This window comes from Lactuca saligna, chromosome 1, assembly GCF_052625555.1.
Source record: "Lactuca saligna cultivar CGN05327 chromosome 1, ASM5262555v1, whole genome shotgun sequence".
Lineage (NCBI taxonomy): Eukaryota > Viridiplantae > Streptophyta > Magnoliopsida > Asterales > Asteraceae > Lactuca > Lactuca saligna.
In genome coordinates this window covers 37,712,678-37,732,756 of record NC_136417.1, presented here as the reverse complement: position 1 = coordinate 37,732,756, position 20,079 = coordinate 37,712,678, and the positions used below count along the sequence as shown (strand labels likewise).

Below are 20,079 nucleotides of genomic sequence, written 5' to 3'. Positions count from 1 at the left end.
TATAGTAGGTTACATAACTTTCTTTAACACCTACCATATGTATATTTGCATGGTTCTTTTTGATGTGTTATGAGAATTAGTATAATGAGTTTTTAATGTACAATTTCAATCTTCCACTATAGTTTTCTATATTAAATTTTATATAAAGACTTATAGATAGTTGATAATGTAATCTTATACATGGTTTTTGGTGCAAAATTAAATATTTAAAACTCCATAAAAATATGTACTAAGCCTATCATCTAGTCTTATATAGGATACAAAAAAATGGTAGAGATATTTGATTGCGATTTGTTAAAATTATGTAGTTTTTGATGGTTCTGTACATAATATTAGATACATAACAGTTACATATTCTGTAAGCCTTATATATATATATATATATATATATATATATATATATATATATATATATATATATATATAGAGAGAGAGAGAGAGAGAGAGAGATAGGATGGTTCAATTGACAAAAAAAAAATGTTGAGAATGGGGGAATGATTCTTAGCTACTCGTACCAGCAGAAATGGAAAATGAATAGACATGTGTTTTCCAACAAAACATGTTTCCTTAAACTATGATAATCATTACTTTAATATATACAAAAACATAGTTTTTTCGTTTTTTTTAAATTTTGAAGAAGCTATTTTTATCGAAAAATGATTTTAAATATACCAAAATTCATGATTTTTTATTCTCTATAAATAGACATCCATATTGATATAGTTTTAAGATAAAATAAAAAAAATTATACTTTCAGCTATCGTTATTCATAAGTGAATAAAAATGAATCAGATTTTTACTACAGTACATTCGTTATTCAATTTATGAATAAAAGCTATGATTTTTTTTTTTTTTTTTTTTTTTTTTTTTTTTTTTTTTACAATTTAAGTATCATTCATATATAAATATAGCATATAATAAACATAGTATATTCATATTTAAATATTAGACGATGCATTCACTTATGAATATTACATAGTAATTCACTTGTGAATATTAGATGGTATATTCACTTATGAATATTAGATAATATTTTCCTATCTGAATATTACATAGTATTACATGATATATCACATATGAATATTACATAGTATATTCATTTGTGAATTTTAGATGATATATTCACATATGAATATTACATAGTATATTCACATATGAATATTACACAGTATATTTACATATGAATATTACAAGGTATTTTCATAAATATATATAATTTTTATATGTTATTCACATATGAATAACATACAGACTTGCATATTTGTTTTTTGGTTTTAATAATCATATACTGAGAAAACATATTCATATATGAATATAACGTAGTAATTTAGTTTATACATTTCATCAAACAGTTGGAGTGCATACAATTTAACTTTTTTTAAAAATGTTAAAAACATGATATTTTGACTATTTAAATCTTACAAAAGAGTAGATTGATAGAGAATTATATGAAATTTTTCAATAAAAAAAATGATTTGATCTTTTTCTAACCTCAATTTTGAAGTTTTATTTGATAATCGATGTTGAATGAATGATATAAAGTGGATTTTTGTTGATTATCGATGATGTTGATCTAATAACGTTGGGAGTATAATTAATCATAGATGTTGAAGATCTGATCGTATTCAAGCACAATTGAATGTTGAATTAAAAGAACCAAAAACGAATTTTTGTTGTTAACTGTTAAATCGTGTTGATTATTGACGAAGATCGATGATTGATTAACATTGGATGATGTTGATGATGGTTTAATTCAAGAAATCTGGATGATTGTTGAAAGTTGGAGAAGAAATTTGGATGATGAACGATGAATGAGTTTGAACTGTAATCTAATTCTCTACAGATACGTATTTGAGATTGAAGGTTATTATCATATTTACAAGTTTGCTACCGTGTCTTTTTATACTTAGATAAAATGAGTGGCTGAGAATGATTTCCTCATTCTCAACCTTTTTTATTTTCTCAGTTGAACCCACCTATATATATATATATATATATATATATATATATATATATATATATATATATATATATATATATATATATATATATATATATATATATATGGAAAAGTGAATATACCCTTAAGGGTATATAAGCTTAGGTACCCAAACTCATTATAATTAGTTGTTTTATTTGATATATTCATTATAACGTTATTAAACTTCAACTTTAACTTGATTTACTTTGAAGATTTTCGAAATTTCACTATTGTTTTCCTCTTATATCACTTCTTTTTGCCGAACACCTATTAGGATATATATATTAGAGTTGAAAATGAAAATTATATAAGTGGAAGAAAAATGTGAAATTTATAAAAATCTTAGAAGTAAATCAAGTTAGAAGTTGAATTATAAGAACATTTGACAATTACAATGTATACATATGATACAAACAACATAGTACGGTGACTTTGGGTACCTAAACTTATATACCCTTAAGGGTATATTCACTTTTCCCATATCTACTCCTAATAAAAGACTCTCTACACCGCCACATGGCACCCTCCTACACCTACTTTATGCCACGTGTCAATCCTGGAGAAACTCTTCCACTGATTTTCCTGCTCTTGGAATTCTGCAATTGTCGATAATCATCTCCTAAAATTAAGTTAATTAGTTTTATATGTGTAAACAAAAATGTCAAACTTTGCTTTTCCATCGGATTATTATTTATTTGTTTCTTGATTTTTTGATTCAAATCCCATAAATCAGAAATTGATTTATCTCTTTTCAATCCTAAAATAAAATCAACTCTTCTTCTTCTTCAATTTTACACATCCTCTCAGTCCTTCCTCCTAACTTTGATGATTTCTTCTGCCACCGGGTCTCCACCATCACCTACTCTGCTGCACAAAACCATCCGACCACCATTATTGCATTATCATAGTTCAGTCACACACCCTTATGACAATATTTGAATCTCTTCCACCGTTCACTGGTGCTCCACCCTTGGGGTTGTCAATTGTTTAACTACTCATTAATAGCAAGGTGTTGATATCGTATTTTGTTTTCTACACAGCGATTAACTTTTTAGGATTTGTGGTTTTGCAGGGTTGGCATTGTTGAAGTTTTGGGATGGAATTGGGAGGTTTTTGCTTGCTAGAGAGTTTGATTGGCTTTTAGTCAAGTTTATGGACAACTTTGTTACTTTATAATTGGTACTCAATTATCTTCCTTTTCGATTTCCATAATGTCAACATAGAGGAGAGGAGGAAACTAATTGGTGAAATCAATTGATTTCATACTATTAAACTCATGGTGTTAATAGTATATGATTTTACTCTCTCTCTCTCTCTCTCTCTCTCTCTATGAAATCTGACCACCGTTTACTTCTATCTCTCTAACTCTCTAACCCTGTCCTTTTTATCTACCTTAATCAACGACCTAATCCCCCACCTGAGCGTTCATCAAACGAGAACCAGGTAAACTTTCGCATAAGGTTTGTAGACATAAATTTCAATTATCTATCAAGACTCCAACCAAATCTTGCTTATTTTCAGTTAATTGATTGTTTTTCATTTTTGTTGCCTATATTATTACTTTATCTAGGTTTATGTGTTTACAATGGATAGGAAGAGGTTGGAAACCTTTTGATTTATGTCAGTCATACAGGGTTGGTTGGCATATTGGGAAATTAACTGTTTTTCTGATTTTTTTTATGGGTTTTGTTGCAACAATGTGTTTAAAGTTGTATGAAACTGGGATATCACAATGCATACCAACCGTTTGATTAAATGCTTGGTTTAACATATTGGGAAATTACTCACATTCGTTTCGACATGAGATGTATTTTGATGTAAGGCATTTTATTAAGACGTGTCACATTCTCTATACTTTAATCCAAAAATAGTTGTATTTAAAATTAAATTATTTATCTTTAGTAACGTCTTTATATCGCTTTTATATTTATGATATAATAAAAGTTAGTGATTGTTTAATTAGATGAATCAATGAATATATGTAGGAATGGGGTAATGGGAAATATGGGGACATGGAGCTTCTCATTCCCTTGAAACTGATTTACATTTTGCATCTCGTACAAGATCAAGCAATTATGCTTGAAAGTTCAAATGTGTTGGTGGAATCTTGAAGTTGCTTCACAAATTAATGTGTTTGAAGCTTGAAAGTTATCTACTTAGCCTGGTAAGCTGGAACTTTTTTTTTGTTTAATTCAAGATGATACCTTCATTGAAGGGTATATTGGACATTTTTCATATGTAATCACATTCTCCTTCCAGCTTTGAAGCTGCTTCCAATCCCTAGATTTTAGATCTAAGAGGTAATGCGTGTTGTTTAGCTGATTACCCTTCATTTTATTCATTAATTCAGCTACAAGAACTATATTTCAGGTGCATTTTTTAATATTTTTTCTTTTCAAACCGAATAAATTTTATTATTATTTACCTTTTAACTTTTTTGTTGATAAGGAGGATACAAATTTCAAAGATTGCGACTTTAATGATTTTATATATGAGTATTTTTTGTTCAAAGTCTAACACTCATATGTTTTAAACAAATTATATATACAAATTTCAAAGATTGTGGCTTTAATGATTTTATATATGGTTCTTGTTTCTCTTTGGAATCATGAATTTCAAAGATGCTTTATGTCTTTCATTTAGCCTATTATGTAATATGTATAGTATGTTGTTATTTATTGCATAAAGATGGTTTAAATTCAAGTGATGTATATTTTAAAGCCTCTGTCCCTACCCTGACCATTAAAAAATAACTAAAAACAAAGGATTAAGTGCAACATATAACAACATACTTCCATTTAGTTGTCTATTTTAGCATTTTAATTTCATTTGTATATATTACTGCTTCTTGAATCTATTTTTTCATATTAAGCCATCTTACTTTGAAGAATCTACCCAATTCCAATCACTCTTATGGTATTTTGTTGCTATTTTGGTTATTATTGTTTATACAAGATAATTTACCTATTTTCACTTGTTCGATCTGTTTACTTCATTTTTGTTTCAGGTGTTGTTTAATGAAGCATTTTGCTCTAGATTCTAAGTTTCCAAGTCACTTTGGTTGCTACTGTTATGAGGTTTTGGATTGAACAATATTATAACTTTTTCCCATATACGGATAATCCCTATCAAACTAGATCCTCTATTATCCACTTTGATGTTGCTACTACTCATTTTAACATCTTTTATTTTGGTGATATTATATAATCCTAATCTTGCTTGGCATTGCAACTCAATTGTCCTTTATGCTCTTTTTTGATAGTTTTCTGAAATGTTTATATACTAGAGTTAGAAATAGCAATTTGCTTTCCTTTTTTTACAAGTTCCTTTTTGTTAAATTTATTATACTTGGTGTTGGTTTTGGTGATGCATTTAATACGTTATGTATATTTACAAGTATGTTGGATTTTTTTGGTGATCGGTTGGCTTTGCATTTACCTATTTTATATCCTTTATATTTGAAGTTATTAGCATATTTTTAAAATATGTGCACATTTCAGCAATCGGATTTACATAAATTTTTTTCTATATAATAATTTTAACTATATATACCGTGGTTTCCACAGGTTATAACCTAATATATATATATATATATATATATATATATATATATATATATATATATATATATATATATATATATATATATATATATATTAAGTAAATTGTTTATTTTAAACAAAAATTTAATTTACCCTTAAAACCCGGGTTTTACATAAATTACCTTCGACGATTCTTTTTTTAGCTCTAAAAAACATTCTATTCATATAAGATATGGACCACCAAAATCGTGATGGATTAGAACTTATCACTTTAGTGTCTCATTTATGTTACATCTACAGATATAACAAAAAATAGTGATAAGTTCTAATCCATCACGATTTTTGTTATATATAACAAAAAATAGTGATAAGTTCTAATCCATCATGATTTATCTCATTTATGTTACATCTACAGGTTTTTTATCACTTAAATAAAAATATGGAATGCTTCCTGCTCTTCTTTTTACTGTCTCATTTATATATAGACTTGCTAAATCATCGATGTGTTGTGCATCACTTTAGTGTCTTATCTTCTTTGCAATGAAAGTCTAGGTACATCCTCTGCAATTCATGATATAAATCATTATTTGTATTATTCACCAAAAGACTTATAGTCCAACGGTAAACGAGATTTATTCGATTAGAGAAATCGAGTTACATCTACAGATATAACAAAATCGTGATGGATTAGAACTTATCACTTTACCAAAATCGTAAGATATGCAAAACGTGATTTATTCGATTAGAGAAATCGAGTTACATCTACAGATATAACAAAAAAACCTGACTTGAATGATCTTGTATTAAGAGCGAAATTGGCTAAACGTATGGGTCATAATTATTACGGGGAGCCCGCATGGCCCAATGATCTTTTATATATTTTTCCGGTAGTAATTCTAGGTACTATTGCATGTAACGTAGGCTTAGCGGTTCTAGAACCATCAATGATTGGTGAACCGGCAGATCCATTTGCAACTCCTTTGGAAATATTACCCGAATGGTATTTCTTTCTACTAAAGATAGATTTTATTAAAGAACCCAATAATCAAACGTTGTTTATTTGATTGACATAAAATCGGCTTGTGGGCTGGACCTAAGAAATGTCAACGACTCAACATGCTATTCTCATAAGCACCACGCGCGCGTACGATATGCCGGACACTACAACTTCTTCATTGAGTACCGCAACTGGGATATGTCGAACACGACAACCTTACTCTATAGCAATAGCATGCATGTACCCCACAGAAGCTCCAGCAGTCTTACTCTTTGTAGTTGCTGATTTTTTATGTTGAAACTGATATACAAACTGCTCCATGGCTCGAACTTGAAGTAAATCGGATGTGTATGTTTTATTTGTCTCAACTTTTTTTTGGTTTCATAATTGTATCACGAATTTTTTTATCATTTTGTTACCTTTACGCAAGTGGTCTCCAAGATTCCACCATCAAAGAGGTTGAACTATCACAATGGTTTAATTAGGCAAATTTGATCTAAGTTATATAGGTGATCAAACATCAAAACACACACACACACACACACACACACACACACACACACACACACACACATATATATATATATATATATATATATATATATATATATATATATATATATATATATATAAAGGGAATTGACTTATGAACAGTAACCGGCTGAGCTTGTTGTTCTTTCAGCCGGTTACTATCCATCAGCTCCTCCCTCAAGCCACATACAGTCAGGAGTCATCTGCTCACCAGTTTTCTCCTCTAATTCCAATATCCACCGCCTTTTACCTCCGATTACAATATCCACCGTCTCATCCGATTAACCAATACATTAGTTGAACATTCTTCATCTTCATTTTTTGCATCCAAACAAAATCTACGGAGACAAAGCCTTTGGGATTGTTGATGAAGACGATCGGCGTTTTTGAGAATCTGAACAAATACACAACAAAACAGGAAGAAATTGAAGATGAATTTCTGCTTGGCTTCGATTTTGAAGGTATGCAAGTAAGACCTAATTTTTCCTCCAATTAGACCATCAACCCTCTTTCATCTCTCTATCTTGACTGTTTTTATACAACTAAGCCCTTATTTTGTTTTCAGAATTGACCCAAAATCATAGGTTAGGTGGCTTCATTCTTTGTTTTGCAGCTTCTCGATGTGTGTGTTCATCCCAATTCATCAACTGGCCTTCAGGCAGTAAAGATTACATAAAATGACTAGAATTCTGTGTAGTTTTGATATACCAAAAATACCCTTAATTGCATATATGGTATTAACTTATGTGGTACTTAATTTTTAAAAGGAAAGTATTATTCACTAATATCACTTGCTATGTGATAACATTTTAAGCCCATTTAAGAAGATAGAACTTGTTTGTACCCTTAATTGCAAGGAAGTCTGTTTGTATTCATAGAAAGTTCACAGTGAAGCCCAATGTTGTGTTCATCTTCAAATAACCTTATTTGGGTACTTTACTTTTGGTGGTGGATTACTTATAGAGAAGTTCATGCTCTTTGTTCTTGTCATCTACATCAAACACCCTAAATCCAAGAGGGTCTAAAGGCTTCAAATATTTTCATTCTAAAACACATTATGGTTGTTTTAATACCATTCTAACATCTTTAAATGGATCATTGACAGTTTGGTTTGTTATATACTTGAAATTTATTAGAAAAATTTACAGCTTCCATTGTCGGTTTTAATGAAAAACTCTCTATTTTATGTATCAAAACACATCAACAAATGTCTTGTAGAATAAAGGAATAGTTTGTCACTTATCTAATAGCTAAATCCTGATTTGATTAGTGTTTAGCAATTGCAGTTGCATTGCATGGCTAATTCTCCGTGGATTATTTGAGAAATATAAAACCATGTATAGTTTATGACTTATCCAAGTGAGAGATTATTGGAAATAGTGTCAAATGTCATTAACTATTGGTAATATTTCTAATAATAGCATGGTCTTTTTGGGTTTCCCTCATGGCCCACTTAAGGAATTAAAAAGAAAAGGAATCAAGAAGAAATATTAGTTTATTAATTTATTATGCTTTAATAAATTAATCATAAACTATTTTTAAGTTAATGGAGAATTAATTAATTCAAGAGGTTGAACATTAATTACTTAAAAGTAGGTTAATTGAAATACTCCATAATCCATGAGGATTAAGGAAGGGGTAGAATGTAGGCTTGTCCCACGTGGGATTGGAGTTCCTTTAGTGTTAAGTAATTGTAGTATATAAATAGGGTGATAGGAATAGAACCCTTTTGCTAATTCCTTTCCTTAGAATTTTCGGCCCTTCCTTTCTTCCTCTCATTGGACAAATTTCTCATCCTTCCCTAGGGTTTGTAGAAATCAATCCTTCTCTTACTTCTCTTTTGATTCCACATTGGTGTTCTTGAGTGTTAATTATTAAATGGATTTATTGTGACATCCCCAATTTCACAACAAAAAAAGACCAATTTGTTTATGCTTTATTTTCAAATCTGAGTAACTCTTTAAAGAAAAATGGTGCAGAATTTGTTCCCAGAAAAACATGATAATAATATTATCAAAGCGTTTCCGAATAAATGCATTTTTGTTTTTAATAAAACTTTGGGATGTCATTGTCAATACAGAAAAATAAGCATATTCAAACCTTACATGTATTTACACTAAAGATTTTCATCTCCTTTTAATCTCTCAGTGTAATGTAGCTTCGTATCAAAACATGTGATACAAATAAACTGAGTGGGACAGGTTGGGAAACATGCGGTTTTCACCCCACAATAATAAAGTTATTAAGTTTCATCATCACACAATTAACCCAATTACCCATCCCCATTATCTTCCATATTTCTGAAGGATCTACCCTAAGAACCATTTATCATTCACATTTTCATTCATAAGGATTCTCCTAAGGAATAGGAACGAAGTACATCGTTTCCTTATGGTGCAGATGCCAATGTTATCTATTAGGCACAACTACCAACATTATTATTTAGGCGCAGCTGCCATAATCATGACGTTCTCTACTAGGAGCAACTGCCGATATTATTATTTAGGTGCGACTGCCGATATTATTCTTTTTGTGTGGCTGCTAGGATGTTTAGAGTACATCGTAGTTCAAAGACATCTACAGGTTGTGGTAGAGCTGCCAATATTCATCTATATCATCTTTCATCCATCATCATTTATCTAACCATGTTCTATCCAACATATTTGTAGATAAAAATACATGTGTAGTCTATATCTGAAAAACCAAGTTTAAATCTTTCATCCAGCATAGATCTCAAAGTATAAAATACATATACAGTTTAGATCTGAAGAAAAAGTTTAGATCTTAAGAAAAAGTTTAGATCTGAAAAGAAATAAGTTTAGATTTTTCATCTAGCATAGATCTTAAAGTATAAAATACATATATGGTTTAGATGTGAAGAAAATGTTTAGATCTGAAAAGAAAGAAGTTTTAGCTCTTTCATCCAACATAGATCTCAAGTAATCATATAATATGCATACATAGCACGTAATTCATATAAAATACTTCATCTCTATGTGTAAGATGAAAATAACTATCCACTTACTTGGTAAGGTGATGATTCGGACAGTGCTTCGCTTCTTCAAATAATATCCTTTGACTAGATAGCGGTTTTGCTAAAAAACCAGGTTCTGCGCGGCTAGAGTTTCAAACTGAAAAACTCTTTTTTTTTTCTTAGAGCCTTCGGGTGCTACGTGTATTTCTTCTAGTGCTAGGGAGGTTTCCTAGGCTTCAGCGGGTGTTTGGGAGGTTTAGAGAGAGAGTAGAGAGAGAAAGAGATGGCAAAAGGTGTGGATTTTATGGTTGCCTCGCACCCCTTCTTATAGTCGGCCGCAGGGTGTTCTTCGGATTTGTGCAGGGCACTCCTTCTTCGCAGCGCGCTCATGCGAACGTAGGGCATTCCGAGGGGGAAGCTATCCGAGATATACTTGCGCAACGTGGAGCATCCGAGACCTAGCATCCGAACGCTACGCGTTCCTTCCCTCTGCAGAAGGGTTCCTCGGATACACTCGCAATTAACCATCCCAACTTCAAAAACTCATAACTCTCACATACGAGCTCCATTTTCGACGTTATTTATATCCACGCATAGGTGGGACCGTACTTTACAACTTTTGTTTAGATTCCGTTGGCTAATGTTGAATCTATTTTTAAAGTTATATTTTTAACACGTCGGGACAGGAAAAGTCCATTAAAATTTCATAATTTCGTCATCCGACATCCGTTTTCGTCTGTCTTTTTACCGTTGAGCTACAATTAACGAGATCTTCGATTCTCGTTAAGGTTGTGTCGGCTAAAAATCGGTCGATCTAATATTCGAACTCCGAGTTGCATACTGCTAAGCCAAATCTTAGAAAATTCATAATTCCCTCATACGAAGTCAGATTTCGATGTTCTTTTTATGCACACTCTTGGTTTAATGTATACTAAGACTTTCATTTAGATTTCTAAGGCTAAAAAGTAATGTATCGTAATCTCACTTTTTTACATCACATAGTGTCGTGTCGGTTTTGTCGCAAAAGTTCGACATGTCATAACTTTTTCGTTATAACTCAGATTTCGGCGTTCATGATATCTCTGAAATCTTTGTCACGACCACTACAGCTTTCTTCGTAGATATCGGGTTTATTGAACAATTTATTTTTGATGCTTATTTTCATTCTTAATTTATTATATCTTTATAAATAAGTATAAAACACATAAATTCACATAATACTCAAATAATTCATCTTTATTACATCGAAATATGTTACATTTGTTGACTCTAACTATTACATCATCGCAACAATGCTTAGCCTCAAAACATGGCGATACAATTCTATTCCCCTTAGGATGATTCTGTTCTGGAATCATGCATCAGCAAATAGATGCGGATAGCGACTCATCATGTCACTCTTTATTTCCTAGGTGAGGTTTGGCCCATTCATATGTTTCCATTGCACAAGCACTAAGTCGATCATCTTGTGTCGCAACTTCTTAATCTTACGATCAATAATCGCCTCTGGCTTTTCAATTAGCCTCTAATTTCCATCCATCCTTAACTCAGAAAGTCGTATCATGTCGGGAACTTCTCCCGTGAAGTTCCTCAAATAACACACATGGAAAGTGTTATGAATACCATCTAGTTCTTTTGGTAATTCGAGCCTGTAAGCTTGGTTCCCAAATCTTATGAAGAACTTTGAACGGTCCAACAAACCTTAGACTCAACTTTCCTCTCTTCCTAAATCTTATAACTCCCTTCCATGGTGAGACATTAAGAAAAACTGAATCTCCAACTTTGAAGTCATCAGTCGTCTCTTCTTTTCAACATAACTTTTTTTCACGATCTTGAGCTGCTAACATCCTTTCCCTAATCACTTTTAGTTGTTCAACAGTCTGATGGACTATCTTGGGTTCCATGAACTGCTCTTCTCCAGCCTCAAGTCAACAAGATGACGTATGAAACTTTTATCCATACAAACCTTGATAGGGTGCCATCTTGATGCTCGAATGGTAACTATTGATGTAGGAAAATTCTACGAGGGGTAAGTGCTCATCCCAATTACCTTGGAACTCTACGGTACATGCTCTTAGCATATCTTCAAATGTTTGAATTGCTCTTTTGCTCTGACGAGTAGTTTGTGGATGGTAAGCAATACTTAAACAAAACTTCGTACCTATTTCCTCTTATAAACTTCTCCAAAACCTTGACGAGAAACGTCTATCACGATTTGATACAATCGTTAGAGGAACACCGTGAAGTCTTACTGCCTCTTTCACATAAGTATTTGCAACCTTATCCATAGACCATTTCTCATTAGCTGCTATGAAGTGTGCACTCTTAGTGAAATGATCCACGACCTCCCAAATCATTTCGTGAACGTTCTTTATTCTGGGCAGTTTATTCACAAATTCCATGGTGATGTCTTCCTATTTACCCATAGGTATAGGTAAAGGTTCTAAACTCCCATACAGTTTTTGATGTTGTGCCTTAGTACTAGCACCGGTTACACACTCAACAAGATACTTTGCAACATCGAGCCTCATCGTCATCCACCAATAGTATGGTTTCAGATCCTTATACATCTTAATGATGTCGGGATGTATCGAGTACATGGTCTTGTGGGCTTCTTCTATAGGAATATCTCTTACTCCTCCAATCTTAGGCACCCAAAATCCTATCTTGGAATACCCTCAATCCTTGATTGTTTGTACCGAACACTAACATTTTGCCTAAATGTTCTTCTTTTCGGTCATTCTTCTCTAAAGCTTCCTCTTGAGCTTTCTTGATGCTTTCCACAATCGTTGAGACAACTTCTATTGATTGCTTTGATTATCTTTCACTTCAATCTTCTAGATTAAGTCAGATGTTATATCGAACTTGGTTCTCTGAACCACGCAACATACTTATCTTATTCGGACTCAATTTGATATGACCACTAGGGTCAAAATAACAATCATCTTCTTAATCATTACCGAAATGATGGTAATGACAAATATGAACAAAACGAAATCGACTAGTAGCTTCTTGGTAACCTTGTGACATTCCCTTATCTAAGTGTGAGTCCTGTGCTTCCGGTATTATAGGCCTCTACTACCATTCACACCTACTCATACTCGTCCCAAGTATTGTCTCACAATTTTCCAAGTCACCATTCAAGAATTTCACATAATCATTTAACACATCAAATAACAAAACTCGGGGTTATTTTTTTCTTGAAACGATTACATAGGCGTTTAAGTGCACCCTGTACTATGCCTCTAATAGGCTACACATCGTGGTACTATCTACATGGCTACTCAATATCTTTACTTTCAGATATAAAATCCTCACTTATGATTCCTTGCATTATCACCTTCTTTGTCAAGGATCATCTGGAATGCTCTTGCCTTTGGCTTTGGTGGCATATTTAGATTTATAGCTCATTCCCTCTTCGGGTAGTCTTGCTTGAAGTGCCCTTCCTCATTACATCCATAACACTCCCTTTTTTTGAATGTACACTCATTGGCATAATGTCCAGTCTTTCCACACTTCAAACATGTCACCTCCTCACCACATTTTCCAAAGTGGTTCTTCTTGCACTTATTGCACCATCTTACTTCACCTATTCCTCCTTTAAACTTCTTCTTCAAACCAGACTTAGTAAATTTCCCCTTCTCGTTGGACCTTGACGATCCTTCAAATTTCCTTTTCTCACCAACTTCAGCTCTCTCCATACCCTTTTCCCTTATCTGGGTCTCAACATGCTTAGCTGCCCAGACGGAGGCTTTCAATGTGGTTGCTTGCTTGTCCGGTGGACCAAAGTCCGTTGGATTAGCAAACTTGTTGACCATGGAGAGTTTGGTTGGAGATAGTTACGGAATAAGCTTCATCTTCTCCGTAAAATTTGTATCATGCTCGGTGACACTCATTCTTCCGTTCTTCAGGTTCCGGAACTCATTATTGATCTCTAAAACATCATGCCCAGAGTAGTACTGTAGTTTTAGTTGCACCAAAAAGTCTTCCCAACACATCTTGCTAGCTTCTCCTTTGGGAATAGTATAGCTAGTAGCTTCCACCAGTTTAGTACCCCCAATCTTTAATAATGTAATCACGAGGGCGGTCTTCTGTTTGTTTCTGCAGTCGCAACTTGTAAATATCATCTCCATCTCGGAGATCCAATCCATAACTTCCACCGGTTTTGGGCTCCCAAAGAGTTTTGGTGACTTGGATGCCATGAAATCCTTGTACTTGCATCCATGTCCGTCATTTCCACCATATTGGTTATTCCTTCTAACCACTGGCAGTTCAGCTTGACCAACGGTCCTACTGCAGTCTCCTTCTTCCGACTGTCTATTATTCAGTTCGGGCTGTTCAATAGGCATCGAAGCTTCATCCCTATTATTAATCAATAGTTGCCTCATTTCTTCCCTCTGTTCGTTCATCATAGCCTGAATCATGGCTTGTACTCCAGCCATCATGATTGGCTTAGGCGCAACTTCTACTATTAGCACCTGCTCAATCACTTAGGGACGAGGCTGTTGATTCTTGTTTCCATATGCATTTCCGACTCCACTTCGAGTTCTCACCTTGTTGATCTATACACCAAAGTAATTCAATTTAGATATTTATTTACAATAGATGTTTAAATCTTCCTTATCACTCCGAAACAATACATACTAGTTCTAATATCGTAGTCGAAGGCTTAGAATCTAGAACACATAAGGTTTCCAGATCCAGTCGACAATAGACCATAGATCGACCAAAATAATAGCATATAAGGCATCTTTATAGGTATAATATAAAACATTTAGCACAAAAACATTTAGAACAAATAATAGCATCTAAGGCATCTTTATAGCTATAACATAAAGCATTTAGAACAAATAATAGCATCTGGTCGACAATAGACCACAGATCCGAGGGGGCAGTTGTCTGAGATCTACTGGGGTGACGTGGAGCATATGAGACCTAGCATCTGAACGTTGCGTGTTCCTTCACTCTGCACAGGGCATTCCTCGGACTTACTTGCAATTAACCATCCTGAATTCAAAAATTCATAACTCTCATATACGAGCTCCATTTTTTATGTTCTTTATATCCATGCATAGGAGGGTCCGTACTCTACAACTTTTGTTTATACTTCGCTAGCTAATTTTGATTTTATTTTTAAACTTATATATTTAATAGGCCGGGACATGAAAAGTTTGTTAGAAATTCCTAACTTCGTCATCCGACGTCTGGTTTCGTCCGTCTTTTTACCGTTGAGCTACAATTAATGAGATCTTCAATTCTCGTTTGGGTTGTGTCAGCTAAAAATCGGTTGATCTAATATTCAAACTTCGGGCTGCATACTACTAAGCCAAATCTTAGAAAATCCATAACTCCCTCATACGAAGTCAATTTGGACGTTCTTTTTATGCACGCTCTTGGTTTAACGTGTACTACGACTCTTGTTTACATTGATAAGGCTACAACGTATTGTATCGTAAACTCACTTTTTACGTCATACAATGTTATGTCAGTTTTGTCGCGAAACTTCGACATGTCATAACTTCTTCGTTATAACTTGGATTTCTATGTTCTTTATATCTCCAGAATCCTTGTCACGACAACTACAACTTTCTTCGTAGATATCAGGTTTATCTAGGATTTTATTTTTGATGGTTATTTTCATTCTTAATTTATTATATATTTATAAATACTTATAAAGCACATAAATTCATATAATACTTAAATAATTCATCTTTATTACTTCAAAATATGTTACATTTGTTGGCCCTAACTATTACATCATCACATCAATGCTTGGCGTCAAAACACGGGGTTACATTTATTTTGGATCCTCCCTATCCAAGCAACATGTCAAGGATACGATCGCACTCCAGAAAGTCTCTAGCTGCAAAATAGGTGTGTTATTCTATATATTTAAGTCGTTGTAGTAATAGAATGGAACCAAGATCATTATAGGTTGCATGAGCACATAAGAATTTTGTTTAAGTCTTCTACTCCTATATTCATGTGTTTATAATGCCCTATAATATAACAAAAGTATTAGATCCATCCGTTCATGATTACTTACACTACTATTCCAAATTGATTTGAATCTTTTTTGTTTAATTAGGATTTTTCGATTTTAGGATTTTAGGGTGCGGAATTATTATTTTTGCTTATTCTAGATATTATCGTTTTTACTTATGCCCTAAGCTAGGGTTTAATAACCACAAACCCTTAAAAACAAAATTGGAAACAAAAGCTAGAAATCGACTGGACGCGACACGCCTTCTGTAGGGAGTGACATGCCCTCTCCGATTAAGTCCATTGGAACGCTAACACTCTCCACAAGTTCGCTTACTTTTCTTTCATGAAACAAATTTGAAGTATTTCGAACTTTGGATATTCCTTCTTCTAATAAGACTTTAAATATAAATATGTAAATTATATTTAATTATTGTTTATAACTATAATTTATAAATATGCATATTAAATAATATTAATTATTAACATTGCATGCTAACATGTTAATCAGAAATAACAAATGACCTTAAATTGAACATTTGTCCTCATATACAAATATATATATATATATATATATATATATATATATATATATATATATATATATATATATATATATATATATATATATATATATATATATACACTTAGGTTATTTTGTTTTTACTAGCTATTGTGTGCCAGAATGCACAGATCTGGACCAACGGATGGAATTAATCAGTGGACATGATTTGAGAGTGTATGATATTACAATAGGATTGCATGTACCATATAATCACACAAAATTTAGCAAAAGGGTATTTTGGACAATTAACTACATTTAAAAAAGGAAAATTTTGGATTTTTAGGGATAATTAATTCTCCAAATTTTAAAAATCTGATTTTTTTTTTTTTAATTTATTCAATTTTAATTCTAACGTAATTTATAAACCTACCCAATTTTATTCTGTCAGAATATTTTTTTAGAATGATGTTTTTCGGAATTTTATTCTATTAGAATATTATTGAAGAATAACGAAATTCTTGAATCGGATGTTGAAAAATACCAACATTCTAATATATTTTTATGCATCCGAAATTAAATACAAGTTCATACATATTCTTAAAGACTAAAAGCCTTATACATTTTAATATAATTATACATATTCTAAAAGAATATCAACAAAATGAATAAAATTCTTTAAAAAATAGCAATATTCTTAAAATTGTGAGTATGATCAAACTTTATTCTTTCTTCAAGTTATTCCTATTAGGTATTCAACGCATTCTTCCAGCCATCCTATCATAAATACAAAAAAAAAAAAAAAAAACTAATAATTGTTAAAAACATGTTACTTGCAATTAACTATCACTTTATTTATTCTGTTAGAATACATAGAATATGACGTAATACATAGAATACATTCTGGCAGAATAAATAGATTTTATTCCGCCAGAATACATTCTAACAAATTATATAGAATACATTAAAAAGTATCGTATTTACCGCTAATATAATGTTGTTGAACTCGATTGCAAATCTTCATCTAGTATGATCAATATTTAATTCCTTCTCCATGTTATTATGAAATAATAAGATGCATTACTCATTAGTATTACCAGTTAAGAAAATATATATGTTGTTAACAAAAAATATTTTGACAGAATGCATTTATACATTCTATGCTTTAGAATGTTTATACATAAACTACATTATGCTAGAATATACATTCTATGCATTTATTCATTCTATGCCCTAATTTTAGGAGCATTTACTATGGTTGTAACATCTACACCAGGAGGCTTCCCATGGTTTATCCATCTACCCATTGTGAAAAGACATAAATACCCTTTACCCATGTTTATGAAAAGACATAAATACCCTTTTCAGATTTTAAAAAAATAGATAACCTTGGATGATCAGCCTCAGTAAGCTCCAATAGCAGCCCATTTTTCGTGCAGAAATAGATCCTTCTATATTCACATTTTATAATATGAATTTGATCTAATTAATTTGTTGGTTTGAAAATAAAATTATTTGATCTTACTCACTCTGTATTATGTGATATAACACAATATTTGATGAACATGGTTGTGCTAGAATCTTGAATTGGTGTGTACTCAATCCGTATCGGCTGTGAATTCTCACTTTGTTGCATCTGCATTTTAGCAAATTAAAAAATAAAAATGTATTTTTTTTGATATAATATCAGATTAATGATTAAAGAGACAACAAGACAAGAATCAAGACTCCATGGAAGAACCTGGTATAAGATTCCTGCTTCAGAAAGAGCAAGAACTATGTGATTGATCCAGAACACAGAAACTGCATAACCATCTGGTACAGGGAGTTCATGAGGTGCAATCACCCACTGCACACCATTCCAAAATCTCTCATAGATCGAAGAACACATCCATGGCTATCGCCAAAGTCATATGTGAAGAATAGGCTGGTCGATTTCACGAATTTGGGGATTTCGATGAAGACGATTTTAGATTCTCGTTGGATTTAAGTGAAGAAGGAGTTTTAGCAAAAGAGATCGATTCGCGAGGCTGGACATTTTTTTCTCTTTTCAATCGTGATCTTCTCATCAAGGATTAAGTTAAATCAAAGGATAATGAGATGCATGCTTCTGATTCTATCACCAGTTCATTACGGAAGTTGTTCATTGATGAACCAGAAGAATCTTTTTCGTGTTCATCATCGGAATCCGACGAATTGGAAGCTCTACCTTTTGGAACATTCTTTGTGTAGAGGCCTAAGACGGAAAGTGGATCATCACCTGTTATGCGTGTGGAGTAGTTCTATCGGGTCTATACTGAAGAAGAAGAAGAAGAAGAAGAAGAGTAGTTCTATCGGGTCTCTATGTGTGTGTGGGTACCGTATGAGATGAAGAGGGAGCGTAAAACCCTAATATGGTGGGGGTGAGTATTTAAAACTGATATCCTGATTTAAAGGGGGATATTATTTGATGAACCAGAAGAATCTTCTTCGTGTTCATCATCAGAAGCCGACGAATTCGAAGCTCTACCTTCTGGAACATTCTATGTGTGGAGGCCTAAGACGGAAAGTGGATCATCACCTTTTATGCGTGTGGAGTAGTTCTATCGGGTCTCTACTGAAGAAGAAGAGTAGTTCTACCGGGTCTCTATGTGTGTGTGGGTACCATATGAGATGAAGACGGAGCGTAAAACCCTAATCTGGTGGGGGTGAGGTTTTAAAACTGATATCCTAATTTAAAGGGGATATTATTTGATTTTATCAATTTACCATAATTAATTATAGTATAGATTACTATTATACCCTTATATTTATTATTAATGATTTATTTTTTCTTAAATTCCTATTGGTGCATTCATGCACACAATAGTTGCCGGAAACATTTGTACATAACTCTCTCTCTCTCTCTCTCCCTCTCTCTCTCTCTCTCTCTCTCTCTTTCTATATATATATATATGTACATAGCTCTCTCTCTCTCTCTCTCTCTCTATATATATATATATATATATATATATATATATATATATATATATATGAGATAATTATAACATGTTTCCTCAAATGTTTAAATAAAACATTATCAATCTTAAAATGACTAGTCTCTCCCACTCTAATATTATACGAGAGGTTTAAGGAGGCTTCATTGATCCCTAATGAAGTTGGTTTTTATATACTCATTGATTACCATTCTCACTGCCTTTTTGCATTTTGAGAGTGAAGTTATAGAAAGGGTTTGATAGGATAATGTTCAAGTTAAAAGTATTAAAATCCCATTTTTATAGTTAAAATGTGAATTGTATGCTTTCCATGAAAAAACACATTTTCTTTACAATATTGTAACGCCCGTAGATTATGGCTAGTCAATTTAGAGACGATAAGCATCAAAAACGACTTTTTGATAGAAGATTATACAGAATGAATAATCTTAACTCAGTTGTAGTATATATCACAAGGTTTCCATTGATATAAAGAACGCTGAAATCCGAGTTATAACGAAGAAGTTATGACCTGTCGAAATTTCGCGACAAAACCGGCACAACGCTGAATGACATAAAAAGTGAATTTATGTTAGATTGACATTTAGCCTTGGAA

General features: G+C 32.4%; 1 long non-coding RNA gene across 1 annotated transcript; it reads left to right on the top strand.

Moving 5' to 3' along the window:
* The first annotated feature begins 2,669 nt into the window (after window positions 1-2,669).
* Window positions 2,670-5,196, top strand: LOC144997348 (uncharacterized). The gene is made up of 4 exons (XR_013659768.1): window positions 2,670-2,956; window positions 3,054-3,424; window positions 3,967-4,145; window positions 4,989-5,196. It is a non-coding gene; the product is annotated as an uncharacterized LOC144997348 (long non-coding RNA).
* The last annotated feature ends 14,883 nt before the right edge of the window (window positions 5,197-20,079 follow it).